At 37.7% G+C, this 24,029-nt stretch overlaps 1 protein-coding gene across 1 annotated transcript in view; it reads left to right on the top strand.

The window, feature by feature from the left end:
* Positions 1-1,041: 1,041 nt before the first annotated feature.
* The window catches only part of LOC117419862 (adiponectin receptor protein 2-like), a 76,192-nt gene continuing 53,204 nt past the window's right edge, over positions 1,042-24,029 (top strand). Inside the window, exon 1 of the mRNA XM_058986429.1 lies at positions 1,042-1,218. The gene's annotated coding sequence lies outside the window, so the exon portion shown is untranslated. The remainder of the gene's footprint in view (positions 1,219-24,029) is intronic.

Raw genomic sequence — 24,029 nt, 5'->3', positions numbered from 1 at the left:
GGCCCGTATATAGTAAAATATAGTATGTGACAATTTGCTGTCAACATTGACTCACTGTAAAAGAACCACTTAGTCCATTACTGAATCAATACTGAGGGAGCTCTGTCCTGTATTAGATCAGCCATTGTGCTACAGATAGTGCTGCATGTACCGCTAGTCCTATTAAATGCTGTGGAGCCGGCACAAAGAAGGTCACATACAATCTGTTGTTACAGCAAGTTCTATTCCTGCTGAAAATCCCAGCAACTGCTGGCGACCAGCTGGGAATCGGGAAGTGGAACAGTAAGGTCTCTTATTGAGTATATATTATTATTATTATTATTATTATTATTATTATTTATTTCTTAGCAGACGCCCTTATCTAGGGCGACTTACAATTGTTACAAGATATCACATTATACATTATTTCACATTATACAGATATCACATTATTTTACATACAATTACCCATTTATACAGTTGGGTTTTTACTGGAGCAATCTAGGTGAAGTACCTTGCTCAAGGGTACAACAGCAGTGTCCCCCACTGGGGGGATTGAACCCACAACCCTCCGGTCAAGAGTCCAGAGCCCTAACCAGTGCTCCACACTGCTGCCCACAAAAAAAAAAAAATCCCACACAAGGTTTACAGCAATTAGATAAGTCTAGGAGTGAACACAACAACAGTTGCCGAAAAGGGATTTCTAATGGATCTTTTTTTTTTGGTAGGTCCAGTTTAACATTTCTCAACCAGCATCAAGTCTCCTGACTCAACACAACCAGCTGACACCACATGGTCATTATCAAGCATAAAAGCTATAATGTTTGTTGTAAACACCTGATTTAACAATGCTGAACGCCTGCCCCCTTCTCTCTTTCTATCTCCTAAGATATTTTCTTTCTGTACCGACACACACACACACGAAACTACACCAACATGCTTAAAAAAAACTACAAAGCCCATCATGCGCTTCAAAGTGAGGACTAAGGCGGTGTTGTTTCTGACCCCGTCCAACCCCTTTAAAAGTCGTGCACGTGAGCAATCAGCGCGGTCTTATTGGCTGTTCCCGCCTCACGCGATGGTCGTCACAGACAGTGTTACGGCAACAAGGAGTCAAGTGAAATCAGTTTGCAGGAGAGCAGTGGACAGAAGTGGTTGGAGGCATTTGTCTTGTTTGTGTCAGTTGTCAGCTGTCATACGTCATGTTTAAAAGGACTCTGGTCTCGGCTACACGTTAAGGTAATACAAAAAGATGTCTATTTATCTATATGCTATGCTTTGGGGAGAGAGCATACCAGCGGTGTTTATGCTACTAGAAATACACATACAGAGACGATTGGCCTCTGTTTATCTTCATAATCATGTATGTAGTGTCTGCTGCAGTCACTCGGTATAGTGAAGACGTGTGACAAATTCAACAAGTCTTTTTTTTTATTTATTTATTTATTTACATCATATCAACAGAACTGGCGTAAACAAACTGCACACATTTCCAATGTGGTGCTTATCATATTCCCTTCAAACTACCTTTGACAGGTAAATCGATTTTTCTTTGTTTCTGTGTTACTCTGCCCGCTGACTGTATTGTTGAGACCAACAATGCAGTATAACTCCGAGAGAGCAATATTACCTTTCCCTTAGTTGGTTGTTTGTCAACGAAAGGAACAGAGCAGGTGTCGTACAGCAATTGTTGCAGTACGTCTTTAGTAGACGGTGATAACTTTAGTGAAACTACTACAAGCTACAAGTGTATTCTGTTTGACCGTGTTTGTCATTGTCTTTCCACTTTATTTTAATGTAGTGGTGGTGGCTTTTACTAGCCTTTTTTAAAGTGACGTTTGGTAGAGCCACGTCGTTGATGTCTATTCCACATCACTCACTCGCACACTCACTCACACACTCACACAGTTAGTTCATTGTCGTTGCCTATATGAATTGGTTTCTCGCAGGTGTGCGAGACAGGGGAGGTCGCAACATTCACAGCCAGTAGTTGTGTGTACTAAACTGGTCATCGCAACATTTTAACCATTAGATTAGGCATAGTCCAGTGTAATCAGTGGCGCTCGGTTTAAAAGGGAATTACTGTTTTCACGCTGTTCAGTGCTTTGAGGTGCTTGCATAAGGTTGTTATGTTATACAATTAGGTAAATACCCGGAATGCATAGCAGTTTCACCCATTACAGGTTTTACTACGACTTGATTAGCCACAGTGTGTAGGTAACAAGCTTAGGTGTGTCTTATTAAACTCATAGTAAAACCAGCAATGGATCAAACTGCTATGCAACTTGAGTCTTATTGCTATCCCTGAATATTATTATTATTATTATTATTGTTACATTTGCAACAATGGTGCATTTAGCCTAATTTATTCAAATTCTTTTTTTGTGTGTGTTTTAATTACCTGTAAACTTTTGTTTACAGTAACTGCTAGCATTTATCCCAGTATACAACAACACAGGACAGTCTGTATCCTTGTGGTAGATAGCATCGCATGATTCCTGTTCAAGGGTACTATATGTGCAGATCTTAGCATCTTAGTATGGACACTTGAGCTTCAGAATCAGTATACTGTGCCTTAGAAGAAGGTCTGGAATCTATTTGGCATATGAAATGGTCCAGAAACTTTATGATGTCACACTATTCTAAATGACTGTATAGAGTATGGTAACGCCAAACAACGATGTCACGTCTTACTGTTACCATTAATGAAATGTCTTCACAGTGCAGTGACATCATTGCCTGCTATAACAGTAACCCGCTTTTCCTGTCTGCCTGTGCTGTATCAAAATTTTGGAAAGCATTTGTCAGGTTTTTATGAAACTATGCATAGGAATTTGATACTTAAAATACAGTACATGTAGGTCACCATGACCTTTTTATTTAATTTTTTTATTAGGGGTATTGATATGGTTTTGTAAATCGGCATCTAAATGGTAATAGAGTATAACAAGGTATTGTAAGATCTGGCAACAATGATGTAGGACCGGCCAGTTTTTTGAGAGAGAATGTCTCAATGCAGGCGTGTCACAAGAGGCATAATTACTCTTGTGTTGGAGTGCGGGGGCAGATCCACTAACCCTGTGACACCATCATCGCATGATTTCCACATTGGAGAGCTTGTAAACACTTTTTTTTTTTCTTTTTATGATTTGCCCTTCAGTAACACTGGTTTAGAGAGGGAGACGCACAATACCATATATGTATCAGTGTGTGGGATCACCTCTAATTGGAAATACACTAATACTGAGGCTTGTTACCAAAAAAAAAATATAAAGTCTGTTCTAGAAAAAGGAATTATTTTGGTGATGTCATCTGAACCAGGCATTATTGATGGGTCATGTAAAAGCTTCAGTGTCCCACAAAAATTGATTAAAGAATATTACATATTGGTGACTATTGACTCCATTTTTCCTTAGTTCACCCTTCTGTGCTCTCTTCATCTGAGAGGAGACCATGTTGGCTGTCTAGGTTGTTTACATTCCCTTGAGGTATTTTAAAGTGGCAGGCACACAAGCTACCTCACTCCTTGAAGCCTTCATGGCACAGCAGGCCTGTTTTGCTGCTCCCTGCATCAGCGGGAGTTTATGAATATCATCTGCAAGCTCTGCTGTAGCTCAAGGAGAGGGTTTAGAAAATTAACCTAATTTAATTAAATAAAGACTCTCCTTTATTTTTCTTCACATGATGTTTTTGGTTTACTGATAAAAAATGTTTTAGGAACAATATATCTCCTATACAGAAGAGACTGGCTTATCTGAACCCCAGTTGTCTGCGTTGACCTATAATCTGAATCACAATGATTGTGAAATGCATTGCTAAAGCAGCTATAGAAACAATTTTTAATTTCTTTTTTTTTAATTTAGAGTGACCAATTGTGATTTTTATTTCCCCCCAATTTCGAATGTCCAATTGTTTTTTGCTCCTCACTGCAGTGAGTCCCCACACAGCAGGGCATCCTCCGATCTCACAAGCCTAAAGCCAGAATCGCTTTTATGCTGAGCAATCCAGAGCAGAGGTGGGCGGGCTACCGATCCCGGAGAACAGAGACCAGCCCTGCCTCTTATCCACTCTGAATGTGCTTGGTGTCTGGCCAGTAGGGTTCGCTGTTGCACGATGAGGAGAAGCAATCCCTGCCGGTTTCCCGTCCCCCACCCCAGGAGCGTCAGAGCCAATGTGACGCCCCCCTCGGGGTCCCCAGCGAGTTCAGCCTCTTTGCAAAGCCCGGACGAAAACTGGTGCCGGCCAAGCTGTGTGATTCATCTTGCGCTCCCAGTAGCAGCGCTTTAACTGGATGAGCCACTTGGGGACCCCACCAGATTCAGTATTTTTAATTCAAATTAGTTACTGTTTTTTGCAGAAATGCAGTATAAAAAACATAGAACAAAGACTACTACACAAGGCATTTTAGTATAGTACAGATTACTATCAGGACTCACTTAAAATATCACTTCTCTGAACTGACTCTGGCCTCAAGGGGTTTGGATTAGCGAGAGTCTATTACTGTTTCTGAAATATACAGTGCCTATAGAAAGTCTACACCCCCTTTCAAAATGTTCACATTTTGTTGCCTTATAGCCTGGAATTAAAATGCATTAAAATAGTTTTTTTTATCTTTTATTTATCTACACATCCTACCCCACAACTTCCAAGTGAAAAAAATATTCTAGAAATTTGTAGAAAATGAATTAAAAATAAAAACTGAAATAGCTTGGTTGGATAAGTGTCCACCCCTCTTATAATAGCAATCCTAAATTAGCTCAGGTGTAACCAATCACCTTCAAAATCACACACCAAGTTAAGTGGCCTCCACCTGTGTTAAATTGTAGTGATTTACATGATTTCAGGATAAATTCAGCAGTTCCTGTAGGTTCCCTCTGCTGGGTAGTGCATTTCAAAGCAAAGACTCAACCATGAGCATCAAGCGCTTTCAAAAGAACTCCGGGACAAAGTTGTTGAAAGGCACAGATCAGGGGATGGGTATAAAAAAATATCAAAGGCCTTGAATATCCCTTGGAGCACGTTCAAGACGATTATTAAGAAGTGGAAGGTGTATGGCACCACCAAGACCCTGCCTAGATCAGGCCGTCCCTCCAAACTGGATGACCGAGCAAGAAGGAGACTGATCAGAGAGGCTACCACGAGGCCAATGGCAACTTTGCAAGAGCTACAGGTTTTTATGGCCAAGACTGGTCAATATCCCAAGCACTCCACAAATCTGGCCTGTATGGTAGGGTGGCAAGAAGGAAGCCATTACTCAAGAAAGCCCAACTTGAATCCCGTTTGAAGTATGCAAAAAAACACTCAGGAGATTCTGTCGCCATGTGGCAAAAAGTTTTGTGGTCTGACGAAACTAAAATGGAACTTTTTGGCCTAAATGCAAAGCGTTATGATTGGCGCAAACCCAACACAGCACATCACCCAAAGAACACCATCCCTACTGTGAAGCGTGGTGGTGGCAGCATCATGTTATGGGGATGTTTCTCATCGGCAGGGACTGGGGCACTTGTTAGGATAGAAGGGAAAATGAATGGAGCAAAGTACAGAGTCCTTGAGGAAAACCTGCTGCCCTCTGCAAGAAAGCTGAAACTGGGACGGAAGTTCACCTTTCAGCATGACAACGACCCAAAGCACGCAGCCAAAGCTACACTGGAGTGGCTAAGGAACAAAAAGGTAAATGTCCTTGAGTGGCCCAGTCAGAGCCCCTAAATCCAATTGAAAATTTGTGGCATGACTTGAAGATTGCTGTTCATCAATGCTCCCCAAGGAACTTGACAGAGCTTGAACAGTTTTGTAAAGAAGAATGGTAAAATATTGCCAAATCTAGGTGTGCAAAGTTGGTAGAGACCTATCCCAACAGACTCACAGTTGTAATTGCTGCCAAAGGTGCTTCCACCAAGTATTAACTCAGGGGGGTGGAGACTTATCCAATTATGATCTTTCAGTTTTGTATTTTTAATGTATAATTTTTTTCTCAGTAAAACCCTTTTTTCCCTTAACAGTGTGGAGTATGGTGTGTAGATAAGTGGGAAAAAAATCATCATTTAAATGCATGAAACTCTGAGGCACTGATACAACAAAATGTGAAAAAAGTTCAAGGGGGTGTAGACTTTCTATAGGCACTAAATAACATCCTATAGTGACTTTTTGGTAGAAGGCATGTCTTAAATATACAGTAGTATTTCACCGCCAGTTATTACGAGTAGGATATTACATTTGAGTTGATTGAAAACTGTTGATTTCTCATATAAATGTTAATATGATATTTAAAATGTATTAATATTTACAAACGTTTAGGGAAATGGAAAGCGAGTGGGACAAACCATCAAACAATCCAAACAAGAAAATCAAAAGATGGGATATAGGTGTATGAGTTTGTTGCACGTTTATACTCATTGAAATACTTTCCATAAATACTTGCAATCGTAGTTGTCAAGACTGAGCTGTTAACATAGGCATGGTCTGAAGGGAAATGGAAGCTCTGACAAGCACTTGTGCAGATGTATAATTTGGAGCGAGTCGTTTGGGAATTAAAATTGTTAAGGAAGAGAAGAGACGTTTGTTTCTAAAATGCCTAAACAATTAAACAGCGCTGCAAAGAATTTCTCCTGACTTCTCTTAGCCAACTGTGTAATCCACTGGAGATAGCCACTCGGGCATCAGTGGTTAAAAAATATGTGTAGGAATGTATTGTGAATGTGCCACTGCTGAGGGAAGTGGGAATACATGATTTTGTGTTGTGTATATGAAACTAAGCGACAGTGTGAAAGATGCAGTTAAGAATAATTGACGGCTCTGTAGGTATTATTGACATGCTGTTTGGGCTCCAATACCCTGATTTCTTGTCTCGTGTACCCTGTGGTTTCCACTGACTGTGAAAGGTGTTGTGTGTGTGTGTGTGTGTGTGTGTGTGTGTGTGTGTGTGTGTGTGTTTTTTTTTCCAAAAAGTATTCACTGATGTAAGTGACAGACGACAAATCATGACAAAAGAAAACGTAGAGTTGTATATGCTTGCATTTAATTCTTAATTTTAATATTTGTGGTAGATTGAAGCTCCTTATATCTGATTTTTATTGCAGTAACCTGCTTTTTGAGTTAATGCTGAATTGTACAACATTCTGATTTGATTTCCATTGTGCAGTAATAAAAGTATTTTTATTTTCTTATTGTATTTTTATAGAGGGCATGGACAGTATTTACTGTAATAGGCAGTTAATAAAAAAGAGGAGTACTTCACATATTTTACTGTTACTGTCGCTAATAAGAAATTATGGTAACTAAACTATTTTGTCAAAATAATTAAAACAAAAAAATCAGATAATCAATAAATATGTATATAGTTAAAAGATGATGTTCACTTTGTTTATATATATATATATATGTATATGTTATTTTATAAATGTGTATCTGTATTAAAACAAAACAGCATTTTTAGTGGATAAAAATAAATAAAACAAAAAAATAAAAATAATTTCACTGGGCTTTACCATACAGTATACAACCCAACAATGTAATGTAATGCCACATTATAAAACAACAACATAAAAGCATTCAGGTTGAAGGTGAGGGACAGACTAACAGTTGTTTTGAATTGTTTAATGGTTTTGTGATCGGGGCTGGGTTGAGACCTCCAAACTCCTTTCACTTCCTGCCAGATTGAAATGACTTTTAGATGTTGTTGAATCGGAGTGTCAATTTCCTCATTTTTTTTTTTTTTTTTTGGTTTGTTTAAAAAATAAAATAAAGTTAGTTTGGCTTGCCGCTTTTCAGTCTTTAAACATGAATGATTACAACCTTGTAATACTGTATCAACCTTATGGGCAGCAGTGTGGAGTAGTAGTTAGGGCTCTGGGCTCTCAACCGGAGGGTTGTGAGTTCAATCCCAGGTGGAGGACACTGTTGCTGTACCCTTGAGCAAGGTACTTTACCTAGATTGCTCCAGTAAAAACCCAACTGTATAAATGGGTAATTGTATGTAAAAAAAATAATGTGTAAAAAATAATGTAATTGTATGTAAAAATAATGTGATATCATGTAACAATTGTAAGTCGCCCTGGATAAGGGCGTCTGCTAAGAAATAAATAATAATAATAATAATAATTGCAGTATTACACTACACATTTCATTTCAGCACAAACCTGCAACTGTTAAACACCAACTCGTGTGTTGAACAAATCTTATTTTCATTATTTATTTCAAAGATTCATAGTATGTGATTTCCAACTAAATATCAGTAATGTGTCGCAATAAACGCTGTCAAATTCTTCTGTTTTGTCACCTGGATTAAGTGCTAGGCTGCTTGATAGCTAGCCCTCCTCCTGTAAGGTATTCCTGTAAAGTATTTCTCACCCTGCTGTGAGAAGCTGCTTGTCGATTTTGCTGTTGTAGCCCTCAAATTCTCAATGGGGCAAAACCTTTACTGAAGGAGCTGGAATATCTCATCTTGCTCCTGAAAGCTGATACAAAGGGCTGCTTTCAAATGCCAAGTTTGAACACTTCAGCTAGTCTGGGGTCCCCAAGACTAGCTGAACTGGTCTTAGCCAGTAATATGCTGCTGCTGGAGCTTCCACAGTGTTTTTGATTATTTATCAGAAGTTTTCAGTTTTTTTTTTTTTTATATTTTTCAACAAAATTCACTTAGCAGTTCATTTGAGGAGCTCTGTACAGTATAATAATGAGAATCCTTGTTGTTTTGTGGGCAGCAACATATAATTTTGCTGTTCAGTAATTATTTCCGAAGTCTTTTATAAAAGCTTTTTCGAGGGAGTTTAGAGGAGGCAGGTGCACTGGCACTGTTTTCTCATTGATCCTGATCATGCAGTGCTGCTATGCCGATTGACCTGGAATGTTAAGTGTTAAAAGGACACTTTGGCCTTTTATTCAAATGCTCTTTGTTGTACTGCATGGGAGCAGCTGCTGCACAATACCACATGCAAATCATGGTGAGGGTCCAGGTTAGCACACACTGTTCAGTTAGCACGCTATAGAAATGCTATTGGGCAACCCCCACACACTGCGGCTCACTCATGATAGATTAAAAAGGTGCTACAATAACCAAAGATGTAATATCCATTTGTATAATGTTATTACTGCCCTGCCCCCTCCTGCCCCCCAGTGATGTTGTGATGTATTCAAAACTGTGCTGCTTTCTCATACCTAGGCCAAATCAGTTTCTGTACTTGTTCAGATTGGAAGAATGACCTACAGCAATTACAACAGTTTTTGTAATTGTAATTGTATTTTAAAAAGCATACTGCTTTATGGTAAAATAAGAGCAAATGTGTGCCTTTAGAAAACTGTATATTTAAAAAGACTAGGAATATGAATGGAAAAAGAAGCCTTGAAAATGTGTTTTCAACAAAACTATAGGCCTAGTCCTGATTGTTTGAGAACATGTATAAAGCAGCATGCAGAGAGGGCTTTAGGTGGCGTTGTAATGTTTATTTTGTGTGTGTGTATATGTGTGTGTGTGTATATATATATATATATATATATATATATATATATATATATATATATATATATATATATATATAATGTGTATGTGTGATATATATATATATATATATATATATATATATATATATATATATATATATATATATAAAAATATATAAAGGCTGTCACTTGATTAACATTTTTGATTGGTTAACTTATGGGCATTAGTTGATTAATTGGTAATGATCTTATAGCAGCTGTTCTGCATAGTAGCCTAATCAATCAATATATAATATGGGAATTTGGTAATTTTAAAAGCATTAATTATTATTATTATTATTATTATTATTATTATTATTTTTTTTTTTTCTTCATTTTTTAGTAAATGTAACAAATTCACAGAATAACCATTCATTCGGGCCACTGTTGTTGTTGTTGTTGTTGTTGTTATTATTATTATTATTATTATTATTATTATTATTATTATTATTATTATTATTTATTTCTTAACAGACGCCCTTATCCGGGGCGACTTACAGTCGTAAACAAATACATTTCAAGAATACAATTAATAGCAAGATAAATACAATGACTTTGAGCTGCGTTTACCATTACAGCTACTTACTTGGCTTCCGGTACTTCACCTTTTTATTGCATCTAGCAAAACCTGAGACACTGAAGAGATTAAAGTGTTCTGAATCTTGTTAGAGGTACCAGAGAATACTATGGCTATTGACAAGTGATTGCTTAACATGAAAGTAATTCCACATAATGAACTCTATTTGAGGACTTGGTGCTTCATCGTGCCTCTGAAAGACAGTTTTTGCTTGCTCATTGTGATTTCTTGTATCCCTACTCTTCTGCTTATCCAGTTGAACATCAATCCGGGTTTGTCCAAAAGTTTTGAGTGTTACAGTGGTTAGCAAGTGACTTTGGGAACACTCATGTTTTTCTGCTGACTTCATTAGATATACTAGATCGCTGTAGCCAGTGCTGTTCCATATCACCTTTTCTGTACTGAACAAAAGACAGTTCTAGCAGTATTGTTTTGTTAATTGACAGCTACTGGTAAGCCACGGATACCTTTCATGTTGGAAGTGGCGAGTATATACCTTCCCTTCCAGTCAAACACACACACACACACACACACACACACAACTATACTACTGTACAATGCCTTCACAATTTGTAAAGAATTTGATAGACAGTCTCCATTTATAAAATGTGATGATGGTGCAGCTTCATTCTTATGCAGGCTGCTTCTGAGGAAATGAGGATTTATCATCTTCGCTGGTTATTCTAGCGGACGGTTGTCTTTTACTCATCTGGACCAAAATTAAAGTGATTTCCTCTCTCGACTTTCTAGTAACAGTGACAACAGCCACTTGTTTAAGTAGAGCTTATTTTATTAGATTTTTATGTCCTAATGGCAGCAGCTTCCTGGATATTCATGATGTTGGATGTTTATGCAAGTAACATTCAGCACTGTGGTGGCATGTTAAAGACTATAGCGATGATGCAGTGGACGAATACACTATCGGTCCCCTTCGGAAGCCTAGGTTTGAATTTGGCCCAGGTCACAAGTGGAATGAGTTTGCAAACTCAACCATGCTATTTGTCACAATTCAATACAATTATCAGCCTACAATCTCATGCGTAGTTATTTGCGTTAAAGGTGTGTTGTAGCAGTGGAAACCTATACTGTCCAGAAGGCTTGTTTGTCAAGATTCAGAGCCCAGCATCTGTCCCGGAAGACTGACAGCTCTCGGAGTGTAATTTGAGCTGAAGCTGAAGAGCCAAGCACAGCAAGCTTTAGAAACGAGCACAATAAATAAAACATTATACTTGCTGTAAACTTCAGAATTGCTTATGAGTCTGGTTGTGCAGCTCAGCCAAGTTATATTCTCTGGATGTGTGTGTGTTAAATTTCTTTACAATTGTTACAGTAGATTTCTCTTATATCTGGAAACATGTTCTCGGTTAATAACCTTGTGCGGTTGTGATAGAGATGTAAAGTTTTTACATGCTTGTGGCAAAGTGGTTTGTAGTGCACAGGTGCAGTGGTGATGCAGTGCTCAGAAATGATAGACACAAGACAGTTCACGGTAAAAAAACAGCTCTTTATTTGCTGACAAATAATAATACTTGGCTCTACACAACGATGTGTATCGCTCAGGCAAACCACAGGGTTTCAGTCCCGAAATAATAATAATAATAATAATAATAATAATAATAATAATAATAATAATAATAATAATAATAATACACTAAACAAGACAAACACAACACGGTCACAAGTCCAGAGTGAGTGCTTTTAGTAAAAGTGGTGATTTACATGTATATTCGTGTACAATGGTGAAGTGTAGTCTGGGTTTATTTGCTGGCGGTTTAGCTACAATGCTTCTATAATGACAAGTACAGACAGTTAGCAACAAACAAAACACTCATGGTAATTAATTACTTCCATTTCCCAAACGGGTCCTTTTCAGTAACCACATCAAAAGAACAGATTACACCTCCTGTTATAGCCTTCGTCACGCCCCCTGCGATAGCTAGTTCAATCCCTTTTCCCCCAATCCATGACTGACACATCGCGTACCGCATTAGGGCGATGACTTCAGGTCATTGTGACTCCGCCCTCTTCCTGGATGGCTGGCTTCCGACTGACCCTGGAATGAATTGCCAGACCATACAGTACAAGGCACACTGTTCCTGTTATACAGCGCCCTCACAGGTCGGGAGGGAGATCGTTGACTAGGATTAATTCGCTCTGTCACAATGCTGTACTGTAGGTAGACCGCAATGTCCAATTGAACTGAGTTGAGATTACTATAGGTCATTTATAAGGTTGCAGGTCAAACCTAAAAATATTGGTATTCAGTAAACTAAAACTTAATGTGATGTGTGTAAGTAAAAACAAAAAGGTTTAGTTTCATGTTTATTAATTTTACCATTTTCATTTTAGTTCCTGTGAAACCCGTTTCAGTAGTGCTAAAAGTAATTTTCCTGGGAACTAAGACCCCGTTCACACTACTGGGCTGGCCCAGGGCCGACGCATATTTAGGTCTACAACCCGGTTGACATTTCCGGTTTAAGGTGCCTTGCGTGTTCACATATGTGACTGAAAAGCAGGTCTAAAATATGGTAAACTGCTTTTTTTTATTTTATTAATGAAACGATAGCCTGCACTCAGAATGGAAGAGCTACCGGGATAATACAGTAATCCTTGATTTGTAGCAGATGTTTTTTAATTATATACAGTGTGTAATATATATATATATATATATATATATATATATATATATATATTACAGTGCCTTGCAAAAGTATTCAGATCCCTGACCAATTCTCTCATATTACTGAATTACAAATGGTACATTGAAATTTCGTTCTGTTTGATATTTTATTTTAAAACACTGAAACTCAAAATCAATTATTGTAAGGTGACATTGGTTTTATGTTGGGAAATATTTTTAAGAAAAATAAAAAACTGAAATATCTTGCTTGCATAAGTATTCAACCCCCACACATTAATATTTGGTAGAGCCACCTTTCGCTGCAATAACAGCTTTAAGTCTTTTGGGGTAAGTATGTACCAGCTTTGCACGCAGTGTCTGAGTGATTTTGGCCCATTCTTGGCAGATTTTCTCCAGGTTGTTCAGGTTGGTTGGACGACGCTTGTGGACCGCAATTTTCAAATAGTGCCACAGATTCTCAATGGGATTGAGATCAGGACTTTGACTGGGCCACTGTAGGACATTCACCTTTTTGTTCTTGAGCCACTCCAATGTTGCTTTGGCCTTGTGCTTGGGATCATTGTCCTGCTGAAAGGTGAATTTCCTCCCAAGCTTCAGTTTTTGGTTTGATATGGTTGACTGGTGCACCATTACTCCACTCCCAGCCACTGAACTCTGTAGCTCCTTCAAAGTGATTGTTGGCCTCTCTGTGGCTTCTCTCACAAGTCTCCTCCTTGTCTGAGCGCTGAGTTTCTTGGCAGTGCCTGGGTGGTGTGATGCAGCTTCCATTTCCTGATTATTGATCCAACTGTGCTCACTGGGATATCCAAACACTTGGATATTATTTTGTACCCTTTCCCTAATCTATGCATTTGTATTACTTTCTCTAACTTCTGTAGAATGCTCTTTGGTCTTCATTTTCCTTCAGATTCACAGCCTGACCAATGATCCTTCAACAGTGGGGTTTTTACCCAGAAAATGTGACAGCAACTTTTTAATGGTTCACAGGTGGAGGCCAATAATTGTGTCCTCGTTAGGGCATTTTCTTTCATCGGTGTAAACTGGGAGCTTCCACAGCACAGGGGTTGAATACTTATGCAAGCAAGATATTTCAGTTTTTTATTTTTCTTAAATATTTCCCAACATAAAACCAATGTCATCTTACAATAATTGATTTTGAGTTTCAATGTTTTAAAATAAAATATCAAACAGAACGAAATTTCAATGTACCATTTTTTTTTAATGCAGCACAGTAGCAATTTTATGGTACAGCCTGCCAATTTTATGTACCACCTCCCGCTGTAAATCCATGTCAATTTTGCGTGCAGCTTCGTAGCCAGTTTCAAAGCCACGATTCTGCCTCCGTCCGCCAGAAATACACAGTTACAAAGTCAGTGTGTTATAAAAGCTGCATGAAGTATGTGCATAAATCATGCAAGTGCACTCTGTAGCACTGGCAACTAGTAATAAAATTGTCAATAAGCGACGTGCAGTTGCTAATACCAGTAACATTAAAGTCTATGGGACGGGATTGGTTCCTGGGAAAATGTTGTTAATAACTGAAAGTTGTCTTTTTATCAGGGTTGCGAATAACCGGCATCTATTGTAAATATTAAAAAAAACCGTATTGACTATTTTGACTTACTGTTATGGTGTGTAACGGGGAGACGGTCCGAGCTTACCCCCACCCACAATCACATTATTCTCGTAAGAACACAGGTATTTAGAATGCAGGAAACAGTAACTTGCTAGTGTTGACAGGTATAAACATTTATTTTCATAATGGATACTTCACTGAGATTGCAAATGACTATTAGGTTGTACATACAATGACTGACATTCAAAAGACAAGCTCACGACTGACCACCTAATGGTACTACTGCTCCATCCTGAGGAAAGACACGGCATTAAATAATGTCAAATACATTACACATGTTTCTTCTCATTTATATGTATTTGTTTAACCTGCACGAATACCCTTTTTGTTTACAAACACGATCGTTAAACTATTCTATTGTTTATTTGTTGTTATTATTCTCTAGTCCCTAACCATTACAAGTAAAGACTGAACATTAGCATTCCCTTCTCTTGGAAGCTTACCGAACATATGGCTATATAACACTTCACTTGTACCACATGTAAACGACAACTTCATTAAGGGAAGCACTGTAATCTAAATGCAGCAATACATTGTCATATATCAAACTTTGTTCAACAACATGCACGATGCATAATAAACCACTGCTCTATCGCCAGTAGAATAGTAATCACAATAACAAGCATTGAAATATTATAGTGAGGGTCTCGCCCTCACATGGTGCATCAGCGATCTTAATATTTGTGGATGAGAACAGTATTTTATGTGTATGTGTGGCAAAGTGGTTTGCTGTGTGCAGGTGTAGAGGTGATCTGCTTACGAAACAGAAGACAGACGAAAGTTTACGATCAAAACAGTGGTTTATTTTTGTAATCCTGGTCTGGCGACCACAAAGAATAATCCCAGGCAATACACTTCAATGTGTATTGCACTGTTTCAAACAACAGGTTACAGTCTTGAAATAATAAACACAGTATAACACACACAACGACACACACACAATCGCAAGTGTAGAGTGAATGCTAACGTGCAAGTGGTGAAATACAATTATTTGTGTACAGTTGTGAAGTGTTGTTCGGGTTGGTGCTGGCTTTAAGCGACAGCTCCCGGTACGTGTTAGCCGTCTAATAAACAAACAAGTATATAATTAGACACGACAAAACTAACAAACACTAAACACTCACGGTACAATTTTTTGTTCTCCTTTACAGTTCGCTCTTAACCATAACAAAGGAACAGATCACTTAGCCACGCCCCCTTTTGTACTGTCAGTCACGCCCCCTTGGTTAGCGAGTGCAACTGTTTCTCCTCCAATCCGTGGTTGCCACATCGCTTCCCTTCTGGGGCGATGACTTGGTGTACCGTCACTCCACCCCCTTTCTAGATGGCCGACTTCCACCTTTCCCTGGAATGAATTGTCAGACCATCCAGTCCATGGCACTCTGTTCCTATACACAGTGCCTTCACAGGTCGGGAGGGAGTTTTATAAACAAGATTTAATTCTTTCTTTGTCACAGTGTAAAAGCAAGCAGCTAAAAGAAATGATCAGCAATTTAATGTAAAGACGCACACTTCTGTAGCTATGCATATCGTTGTGTGCAAAATAAACAATGGTGGCTGAATATGCCAAGTCGCAAGCATTATTGATCATTATCAGATCCACTCTCCTGCAGTTTATATTTATCACTTAGTTACTAAAAACAGGAAGAAAGGTAATTGGGACAAATTAAGCATAATTATGAATGCACTGCAGCTCATATGTTATGTGAAAGAAACAACCAGAACGTTAACCCGCTAGATTTTTTTTTTAAATGTAATATTTTTATCATTAAAGTTTTATGATGTAGAAATAATAATATTGATCTACTACCGTCTTGCCTAGCACAGCATTCAGCTTTCTATTTACCTTTCACGCATGTGGGAGTATGGGAGTATCTACTGCGCTACGTAACCACATTGGTAATACTAAGAGTCTTAGTAAAATTATTTGACAAATGTTTCTCAATGTTTTGTAGTATCTGTTGTTTCTTCTTGTATCTAGTTGAATTCTCTACAGGTATATGTTTCAAGAGCTTGCCTTCTAGTTTATACATTTAGACACTGATATCCACATAGGAGATTTATACATTTCAGCCAGCAACTGATTGGAAATGAAACACTATTTTACAGCATATCTATCTATCTCGATCGAGAGTGGAGGACCCATCTACCTTGAAGTTCCTTAGTAACAAAAAGTAGAAAGTTGGTTCAGAATAATATTTCAAATTGGAGAAGTGCGGGTCCCTCAGGTAGTTCATCTGGTAAAGGCATGGCCGTGTGGTGTGCAGGGTGAGCCATACAGTCAAGGGGAGAGCAGGCTTGTATCTTGGCTGTACGAAATCGGCGGTCTTTGCTGGCGATTTCCTAGAGAGCAATTAATTGGCTGCTGCGCTCCTGCGGGTTAAGGAGGCAAAAAAGGGACTTTCTGCGCTACGCTTACAGCGGCACCTAAAGGCCAGGGGCTCTGTGAACTCAAAGCGGACCTCTCCAGTGCTGTCCTTTTGTCTACAGGAGCCGGTAGCTCGCTGACATGTGCTGCAGAGCTCTTTCTGTAGATGGAAAGTCAATTGGCTTGGTGGTGAGATCGGAGGACGCCCACCAATTGTTTAGCAATTTGTTCTGTTCCTTTTGCAAAACCAAAGTACAAACTTGGCACGGGGTGAATGCTTTGAGAATACGTCTTTATTTCCCCATAAACTAGTACATGTGGTGTACTTTGTTCTTGCCAAAAACGCATGTCAAACTGTATACTCGTGGGAGCTGGTGTTTTGTAATGACGGATTTGATAATAAACCTGTTTTAAATGCCCTGAAGGAATGTGTGCTTTGTAGTTATGGAACAGAAGAGGTCCCATCTGAACTGTTATTTAGCTGGGAATACTCTCTCGATGGCCTTTGTACTTCATGATCTATTGCTTTGTTTTTAGACCACCAAGGAGTCATGTTATAGCGTGTTACTACATCAAGTGCATAGATTACAGTACAGGTGTACATATTTGAACCTCATGTGGCTACTGTATATTCAGGGCTCTCAAACATTTTCACATTGAGGGTCCAGAGGACATTTTGGGGGTCCAAGTGAAAATGTTGTCTGTCCCAATAAAGTAGTCTTAATGTTATGGTACTTCAAACTTTTTTTTTTTTTTTTCTTCGTTTATTAAAGTTTTGACAAGTTTTAACAATAAGAAACAAACACTAAAAGCCACAAACAAAAAGGCATAGCAAAGAACAAAAAGACAAAGCAAAGTTCCATAAAGATAGACAACCAACCATTCTACTCAAACAAGACATCCCCTACTTCTCTTACTATCAAAGGAGACCAAATGCTCCAGAACAGATCAGGTTTTTAAATTCATAAATGATAATTCATGTTTTGGTCTCACTTTTATATTTTTCTACTGAGTTCCCTAAACTAACTAACTAACTAACTAACATGCTTATTCAAGATTGCAAACTGTGCCTGCTCTGCTCTCCAGGCCAGAACACTAAGCTCTAGGAAAGTTACATTTCTTAAAATCTGCATCAACATAATTAATATCACTTGAGGGGAGCTCATTTTTAAACATATTTAGTACGATTGGCTAGTAGTAGGGAGGTTTAAAAGACTGCATTTCTTTATTTTACTCTATAACTATGGTTATTTGAAAAAAATAAAATACCTGTACACAATGTCAGAACTATCATTAATTCTGCCAAGAACTGACCCGTAAAACTTAGCAGTATTACATGGTGTTCTTCGAGACCTCATTTGGGGAGTATTGATACAATACCATGCACGGTATCATGTTATTCGATACTCTCGCCATACTTTGGATCTTATGTCCATTACATGTTAAATGGCTGCCAAATGCTTTTTTTTTTTTAAGTACATAAGAGGCTAATACACAGTTAATAATGTTACAGCATGGTGGAATGCTTGCGTGTGTGTGTGTGTGTGTTACACTCAGTCAGAATTCGGTCAATGACCGACAAAAATAACCATTTTGCGATTTCAGCACTGACAAATTATCAAAGAACGAAATGTATGAGCAAAGTATTTTGCTCAAATTGCAAAATGGAAAATATCAAAGAAACAAAGAGCGAAACACAAAAGAAGAGACAGCTTATTCAGAGTAAAGTGATGTACTCAAATTGCGAAATGTGCTTTGAGCAAATGCAGTTCCCGAAAAGATTTTAAAGATGCTGCTCAATGTATGATTAACAATTAATTGCAGGGTGTTTTAAAATGCATTTATTATTTATGCAGGAAGTTAACCCATTGACACCTTGGCCTCATTTGCAAGGTGGTCATGTTTAGCAATTTAGGAGGATAGTGGCCCCAAACATTAAACAAGAGAGTTTGAAATAACATTCGTAATGTTATCCTTTTGTTATTTAGAAAATACAGTTTTAGAGGAAAAAAAATAACACAATTAAAAAGTGATTATTGTTTTATTCATATTATAAGACTACTGTATACACAGTATTTAAATTGCAAAATCAAATCCACATTTGTCTAATCACAGTTTTAAGCGAAAGAAAACAGAAATATACTTAAACGTTTAGAATATTCTCATAAATTGAAATACCACTTTTTAGAAAACAGGTTTTGCATACTCGATCAGCACCAGACAGTGGCGCGCCTGTGCAGACTGCTTTTTATAACAAAAAAAGCCTTCTTAAATGTTTTTATTTTTGAACATACAAATCACTGCATTTGTTTTTGCAAGGCTTGCTGCTGTGGCATTTAGAATTGCACAGAACTCCTTTACGCACACAGAAGCATTTCTTCTTAACAAAAATGAAGCCTTGCATAGCCCCAGAAGCAGCTCCTGCTGCAGTACGAAGAGAAAGTTTGTGTTCTTTGGATACTTCGGACAATTTAAATTAATTTTGACTGCATCCTCCAGCAGACCGAAGACAGAATACGCTGTCTCTTCTTTTGTGTTTCCGTTCTTTGCTTGTGTTTGGTATTTTACATTTCGCAATTTGATTACATTGCTTTACTCAAAGACCGAAGAAGCTGTCTCTCTTGTGTTTCATGCTTTGCTTGTTTAACATTTTCCATTTTGCAATTTGATCAAAACAGCAAGACCGAAATAAGCTTTCATTTCGTTCTTTGGTAATTTGTTAATGCTAAAATTGTGACATGGTTATTTTTTTGTTGGTCATTGACTGAGTGTAATTTTTTATATATATATATATATATATATATATATATATATATATATATATATATATATATATAAAATGTATTTATTTATTTATTTTTCAACTCTTTTTCAACTAACACAGCATTAGGGAATACACACAAACATTGTATTCCCTAATTTTAAACACTACGCATTCAATTTACAATTTTATAGTATTGGATATTTTGAAAATCACCACTTCCAAATAATTTAATAAAATTAGTTCAGCGATTTCAAAAAAAAAAAAAAAAAATGTATTTCTGGAAAAGAAACGCTACCAACATTCACAATTCAATAGTGAAAAATTCAAAGTTAAGCATTATATTTAATGCTACATTTCTAAAACAAACGGCCACTAATGTAGATGCCTTCCTCTTACGTGCAAAAGACAGCCACTCTGGCTACTGTAATAAACTGTAAGTACTTTTTATTACTTTCATGATGAACCTGTAGCCGTCTGCATTGGCGGACTTTTCCAGAGTGACTCGGAAGCTTTATAGGTCCTCCTGTGCTTTCCTCTGTAGGTGAAGAGTTATCCGGTTAGGGATTAGAGAAATTGATATGCTGGCAATGAAGGCTGTATTCATTCTGGTCTTTCCAGCGCTCATGCATGCAATTCAAAACACTATTTTCACAACTATCACATTACATGCACATTAAAATACGGATTAGCACCAAATCCAAAGAATATAAAAATATTGCTAACATTTGACATGCGGTAGAGTTTTTATGACACATGTCGGCAAATTGTATTTTTGCAGCTTCTAGCAAATGCACTGTAATGACAAAATAAACTGTGACTGTTTTATAAGTAATACGCACTGGGATTCACTTAAACTAAAAGAATGGAAGAAATAAATGTTAACTTTGACAAAGAGATTGGGGTGGTGGTGTGAAAGGTGTTTTAATAAATTGGTGGCATTTCCTTCCTTTTGTTTTTCACTTCTTTAAAACATTTTCGACATTTTGGCTGTCTACCATTGTCATCTAGCTTATTTCTCCGGCATTTGCCATGACTGCTGCTGTAATTTAATAGTAATTTGCCCAGAATGCTCGGGGTAGTTGGTCACTTCCGCTAAGCGTAAATGAGTAAGCTTAGTTCTTTTTTTTTTTTTTTTTTTTAAAGCACACAATTACAGAGTTTTGTTATAAAAGCTCAAAAAAAACAAAACAAACCACGGTATCGAAAAACCTTGATACTTCAATATGTTTATTTTATTTTACCCCAATATTAGGTATCGTAGGATTTTGGTATCATGATTATACCGTTGGTATTGATATACTGTGGAACACTAGTGTTGCTACAGTACAGCTAAATAGACAGCGAAAAAAATCCATTAAACTTCTGAGCTATTTATTTCTGGCAGCAGATGCTAACATCTTTCAAACACAATTGTTTATGCTTTGGAAACAGTTGGCAAGAAAGCCTGAAGTAGATTTCTGCAAAACAAGCAACCATACACCTGAAGGGGTGCAACTCGATAAAGGCTCAGTCCTTCAGTCCGCTTTGATCCAAGTATCCCAGGTCCATTTCTTCCAGTTCTTCACAGCGAGAACTACAACGCAGAGCGTGAGCCTGCCAACATTCTGAAGCTTGAACCTCACACAACGCAGCAGGTGCATTACCTGCATGATTTAAGAAAAACGCGCATCCCGCTGATGCAGACAACTGCAACCGTGAGAGTCCCAACAAACCCAGCGTGCATAAGTGAGGCAGGTGCCGCATCGAGAGATGCTTGTGTGCTTTTTACAGTATCCTATTTCATTTTCTAGTTTTACTGGGTTCAAGTATTTAATCTTGGTATTCAAATATAGAAATATAAATGTATAGTCATTGTTGTCTGTCTTGTAGAACTGTGCACTCTCTCTTTCAACTGTTGATTAGGCTAGTTACCTGTAGGGATGTTCTTGAGAACCCAATGTAATAACATCTTGTGCTGTTGTCATATGACACAATAACTGTATAAAGATAGGACATTATCTTTTTAGTAAATCACTGGGGGGTGGGAGATAGAATGTGTCATGACTTCTGAGAAACATTTGACATGTTGTGATATGCAGGGAAATTGCGCACAAAGATAAGCGATTTGGGAGCCTGATTTGCTTGACGCTTGTTACCACACAAAGGCTGCTCACACTTTTTTTCCTGAACTTGTTTGAATTTACCCTTAGTTGGAGTAGAGTGCATTGAAAACACCAGCTATCATGATTCCAGTACATCATCTCTGAATGACAAAAAATAATCGTAATAGCCCACAATGCATAGCTCCCAGTACTTTGTATGAGTGGAAACAGGTATGTCTAGTCCAGTGTTGAAGGGTTCTGTAATTTTGACACAATCCGTCATGACCTATTTTCTGTGTTTTCAGTATAACTAGAAAGAAACAACTAAGTTGCTGGAAGGAGTAATCCAGTCTTCCCTGAGACCTTGCTTTTCATACTTATAAAAGCCTGTGTGGGTCATATTGCTCCCAAGCTTGGATCACTTCCATTTTGTATGTGTGTTTACTACTTCAGGGGTCATCCTCTCTGGATACAGTATGACTGCTGTAATTACTAGCAAGGTCTTCCATATTTAACCTTGGTACACTAGAAAGGAGATCTGTGAATCCAATTTATGTGTAGTGGCGCTTAGCCTACATCTTAATAAAGCCTTATGATTAAAAGGGGTGTGGGGGAATGTAAACATCATTTTTTTAGTCATGCAGATAAAAAATAAAAACGGATCACCCACAAACACACATCATGTGCACTTGTTACTTGGTTGGCTATCTTTAGGTCAGTGGTATCCATTATAGTATATGTATGTGAAGAAAGAAAAAAAATGATTATATGTATCTAACCCACAAAAGTAAATGTTAAGGAATTTATTTTGATAAATGTTGTCTTAATATCTTTCACTAAACTAATTATTGACATAGTTTCATAAAACCACATCTCAAGCCTTGGTTAGTCAGTGCTACACCCAATTAACTGAAATGGGGAAAAGTCCTGTATTTTTCTGTTCTTCTTTGTTGTCACCCGAAATCCCTTTGGGGCTGGGCAGAGGAAGTGCCATTCACACAAACGCACAGCGTGTCCCTGCTTGTCGAATACAACAAAGGTTTAAAAGTATTCAAATCCAAACATTATTTGTCCCACGCCTCTCCTAGTTTGTGCAGTATAGACATTTTTTAACTGTGAGTTGAATACAGTAACCCTATTTTAAACATTTCCACACCCTTATTTTCTTGTTGTTTTCCACATTTTTTGTTTTGATTTGCCCTGTTCCTGCCACAGCATTATACATTTGATGGAAATAAAGTTTCTTTTCAGTTGTATACATTTTACCTATGACACGGGGGGACAAAGTAATTTGTTTTTTTTGTATTAAGTAAAACGTTCATGAAATTTTCAACCTACTTATCATATGGTTCCATAACAAACAGCTGATCAAATAAATGGCCTTGTATAACTCTGTAATAACTTTGGGTACAGAGCATAGAGTACAGTAGACTGTATCTTGTAAACAGTACTATATTGGCCTGTCATTTTGTCTTGAAACAATTATTAAGAAATCATTTTTTAAATACACAGCAGAAGAAAAAAGCCCTCCTTTCACCACCTTGTAAATCTACTACAGTATATAGCAGTTTTTACCAATTGGTAAAATTGTTATAAAATAGTTTAGTAACCTTTTTTTTTAATACAGTAAACGCCCTCCATGTCACCATATACAGTACATATAAATGCCATCTCGCCGTTGAAGCCACTGCTCTGATCAAATCTAGTGTGTCTGCCTTTTACTGTTTTAATAATGACGCTGCATCCTGTTATGCTCTTATAGCGCTGTACTGTGCATTTCTGTAGCAAAAAACATAAATCCGAGTTAATGGAAACTGGTGCTGTGGTAATGCAGGGAGGTTTTGTTATATAGCCTTTCAAGCAAGACATAACTGTTTGGTTTTTGTTTAGCAATTTATTTATTTTTTTTAATCAAAGAATTACTCACTCTTCCTGCTGAGAATATAAAGCCAGTATGTGGCTGGTAAATAACGTGAGTGCTAATGATGTGTATTAGTCACCTGGGAGACACACAAGAGCATTCTCCAGGGGTCAGCGTCTGTAAAAATAGCGAGTGATGTCTCTGCTGGAATACCGTACAGTTTTCATCCAAATTTAGCTGCGTCAAAGGCGCATATGAAAATGCTGTACTAGTACTGAACTGGAGGAGCAGCTGTTTTTCCTCATGGAAGTGTGTCAGGAGGTTGCACAAAATGCTCAGTCCAAACACGTGAAATCAAGATCTTTTAAGTAAAAAGCAATTCATTGATTTAAGTCATTGACACTGTAGCAACTGGAGCGTGAACGGCTTTGGGATGTCTGCTGCCAAGCAGACAGAGCAAACATGGAGGCTGAATTGCGTGAGATCCGTATTGCAGAAGTGGATTTTGTGGCACTTGATTACACAGTGATTGATGGAAAATATTTGATTGAAAACATGTTGTGCATATTGTGAATAGTGTTTAAAATGGAGCATTTTTACCAATTGTATTCCAAACACATGAGGGCTCTGCATATAAGTGCCCCAGTC

The sequence above is a fragment of the Acipenser ruthenus genome, chromosome 14, assembly GCF_902713425.1.
Source record: "Acipenser ruthenus chromosome 14, fAciRut3.2 maternal haplotype, whole genome shotgun sequence".
Classification (NCBI taxonomy): domain Eukaryota; kingdom Metazoa; phylum Chordata; class Actinopteri; order Acipenseriformes; family Acipenseridae; genus Acipenser; species Acipenser ruthenus.
The sequence above is the reverse complement of the archived record's forward strand: the minus strand, read 5'-3'. Positions and strand labels throughout refer to the sequence as shown.